Genomic DNA, 4,347 nt, shown 5'->3' on the forward strand with positions numbered 1-4,347 from the left:
AACAGAGAGAGAGGAGAAGAGAGAGGGGAAGAGAGAGAAGGAGAGGAGAGAGAGAGAGAAAGAAGAGAGATTCATATAGAATAGAGTGCCGAAAAATATTTAGGGCATATTATTACATATTAATCGCTCTTTTATGTATAATACATTATGCTTTTGTTGTCTGTGGTGTATTTAGTGTTTTATGCTGTTATAAAAATTATATTATTTACATTATTTTATAATATATTATATATAAAATTTATAATATATATATAATGTAATATATATATATATATATATAAATATATTATATATTATATTATATATATATATATATTATATATGTGGTGTTTGTTGTGTGGTTGTGTTGTGTGTGAGTGTGTGTGTGTGTTTTTTTGGTATTGGGGTGTTGTGTGTGTGTGCGTGTGTGTGTGTGTTGTGGGTGATGTGTGTGTGTTGTGTATTTGTGTTGTGTGTGTGGGTGTGGGGTGGGGTTTTTGTTTTGTGTGTTATGTGGTGGTGTGTGTGTTGTGTTGTGTGTGTCTGTTGTGTGTTTATTATCTGTTTTTTGTGGTGTGGTTGTATTTATATATATATATATATATATAAATATATTATATATATTTTTATAATTAATATAATAAACATATATATTATTTTTTTATATATTATTTTCATATATATATTAATATTATAATATAAAGGGAAGAGGAGAGAGAGAAGGGGAAGGGGAGAGAGAGAGGAGAGAGAAGAGAAGAGAGAGAGAAAGATATAGAAAGATACAGATATAAAAAGAAACACACACAAACACACCACCACACACACACCACACCAACATAAACAACAACCACACCCACAAATTAAAAATTATTTATATATATATAAATATAATTATATATTTATATATATATATATGTATAAAAATTTACATATATTATATATATATCATATTATTAAGATATATATATATATTATAATATTATATATATTATATAATATATATATATATATTTACAATATTATTATTTATATTATATATTTAAAATATATTATATTTTTATAATATTTTTAAAATATTTTATTTGGGGGGTGTGTGTGTTTGTGTGTGTTATTATTTTATGTATTTTGTTTAGTAGATTATGTTGTATGTTGTAATAATAATTTTAAAATATATATTATTTATATATATATATATATATAATAATATATATATAAATTATATTATATATATATATATAATATTATATATATATATATTAATATATATATTTTATCTATTTAATTGTGTTATATTTTTTAAAAGCAACAAAAACCCCCAACATCCCCTCTTAAAAATTTATTATATTTTTATATTATTATTTTTATATATTATATATAATTATTATATTATTATACATATAATTATATTATATAATTTAAAATTTAATTATTATTATAATTATATATACTCCATAATCCCTTAAAAATATATATTATATTATATATATTAATATATTTAATATATATAATAACATATATATATACATATATACACACACACCACCCCCCAATAAAATATATTATATATTATATATATATAATAATATTATATATATAATTATATTTTTAATATATATTGTGTGTGGTTGTCGTGTGTGTGTGTGTTATTATATATTTATATACTATATAATATATATATTAAATATATTTAATATATATATATTATATTATTATATTAATATACATTTTTAATCAAAATTATACTAATATATATTTTATATTTATATATAATATATATATATATTATAATATTATATAATATATAATATATAATGTATATATTATAATATATTTATATATATATATATATATAGTTTTCCCCTTGGGAAAGGGAAACTTACCTGATTGCCTGCCTGCCCTGGGGGCCCAAGCCGAAAAAAGTCATGCTAGTCCCAGCCCGGAAAAAATAAAAGATGTTACCAAAAAAAAAAAAGGAAACCCCCGGCACTCTCCGTGGAAAGGACGGGGGACCCCCCACTTCCTCACCCCCAAAGCATCACAACGTAAAAAACTGCAATTGAGTATCATGCTGTGACCACGGCGGCTCAGACATGAAACCCCCGTTTAAAAGATGTGATGTAGTATATTTATATGTGTGAGTGTCTATACGAATTAAAAATTTTAATATATATATAATTTTATATATAAATATATAATATATATTAATAATTTTTAAAAACCAAAAGTATTTATTTTTTTATAATCTATATGTACGAGTATTTATTAAACACAACACCCATCACACACACACACACCCCACAACACACACACACACACACACACCACACAACACACACCACCCCAAAACACACCACACACACACATATTATATATATATATATAATATTATTATATATATTATTATATACATATAAATATATATTATATTTTAAAATATTATATATAAAAAATATAAAATTTATATATATATATATAAATAATTAAAAATATATATATATAATAATATATATATATTATATATATATATACCATATATACTGACGCAAAAAACTACCGTTTTATACCCTGGGAAAAAAACAATGCACAAACTATATCTATTGAAAAAGAGCCAACAGTTTCGAAATCCTATTGGCTTTTGAAACAGCTGTCTCATTTTATCAAACCTAGTCTGTGAAATGTGTTTTTTATACTCTAGATTTTTTTATTTATAAACTTATTTATTTATTTATTTATTTATTTTTTGTAAAACTATTTATTTATCTATTTTTTTTTATTTATCTAGAAGGGGTGTGTTGGTATTGTGTGTGTTGTGTTGTGTGAGAGAGAGAGAGGAAGAGGAGAAAGGAGAGAGAGAGAGAGAGAGAGAGAGAGAGAAAGAGAAGGGAGGGGGGGGGGGGGGAGGGAGAGGGAGAAGAGAAGAGGAAAAGAGAGAGAGAGAGGGGAGAGAGAAAGGGGGAAGAGAGAAGGAGGAGGGAAAAGGAAAGAGGAAAGGAGGAAAGAGAGGAAGGAAAGGAAGAAGAGAGAGGAAGGGAAGAAGAGAAGAGAAAGGAAAGGTTGGATAGGTTTTTTAAAAAAATTATAGAAAACGGAGGGGGTTGAAGACCCTGTGTTTAAAAATGGTTGGAGAGAGAGAAAAAGGATAATAAAAACAGCGAAGGGAGAAGAGAAAAGAGGGAGAGGGGAAAAATGAAAAGGAAAAATAAAAAAAGAAAAAGGGAAAAAAGGGGGGGGAGAAAAGCAATAAAATAGGGGGCCGGAGGGAAAGGAGAAATGAGAAAGGGGGAAAAAAGGAAGGGAAAAAAAGGGGAAAAAAAAGAAATAGCGGGGAAAAGGGGAAAAGAAAGAAAATGGAGAGAACAATAAAAAAAAAAAAAGGAGAAAAAGCAGAAAAAAAGCGAAAAATAAAAGAAAGAGCAAAATGGGGAAAAAAACAAAATGGAAAGAAACATAAAACAAAAAGGGGAAAAAAATGCAGAAAAGAAGGGGAAAATAAATAAAAGAAAAAATTACATTATTTATTAATTTTAAAAAACACGAAAAATTCCCCTCTCTTTTTTCCTCTGTTAGGTGATAAAAAAGAGTTATTCTTTAAAATAATAAAATACTTAATTTCTTAGAAAAACCCGAATACACTCTTTTCTGGGAGATTTTGTAAATTTATAATTTTTTTTTTTTTCCTTTTAAACATAATCTCAATTAATCATTAAAAACTTGGGAAAAGACGATTTTAAAATTTTTTCTTAACATTTCAAAAAAAATTTCGTTTTTTAAAAAACTTCTTAGAATTTCCCAAAATTATATTTAAATTTTATTTTAAAATTTAAAATGACAGATGCTTCTTAAAAAAATTTTTCTTTAAAAATTTCAAAAAAAATTTCGTTTCCTTTTTAAAAATACTTGGGTTTTTTACTAAAATTAATTTTAATTTTGTTCAAAAGAGATATTTCCTGAATAACATGCTGTATTTTTTTGAAAACTTATTAGAAAATATTTTTGAGAAAATTTCTTGTGGTATTTTACCCCGAAAAAATTTTTTTTATGAGAAAAAAATCATTCGCCCTCAGTAAAATTTTTTACATATTCTTTAATTTTTTAATTTTTTAGAAAGCCAAAAACATCTTTATAAAATTTTCCCCAAATTTAAATTCCCTCCCCCAGGAAATCCCCCCCCCCCAAAAAAAAAATCGTTTTAAAAATTTTAAATAAGGGTTTTTTAAAACCAAATTCATTGATCTTAAAAATTTTTTAAAAAATTTACTATCTTTTTCCAATCTTCCCTAATTTTCCCCCGGACCGTCCAGATTAAGGCGAAAAAAAACGATAAAAAAAAAGGGGAAGGGGAGGGGGGATGGGGCCAAAAGAGGGTGG

The sequence above is a fragment of the Penaeus monodon genome, chromosome 35 (genome assembly GCF_015228065.2).
Source record: "Penaeus monodon isolate SGIC_2016 chromosome 35, NSTDA_Pmon_1, whole genome shotgun sequence".
Taxonomy (NCBI): Eukaryota; Metazoa; Arthropoda; class Malacostraca; order Decapoda; family Penaeidae; genus Penaeus; species Penaeus monodon.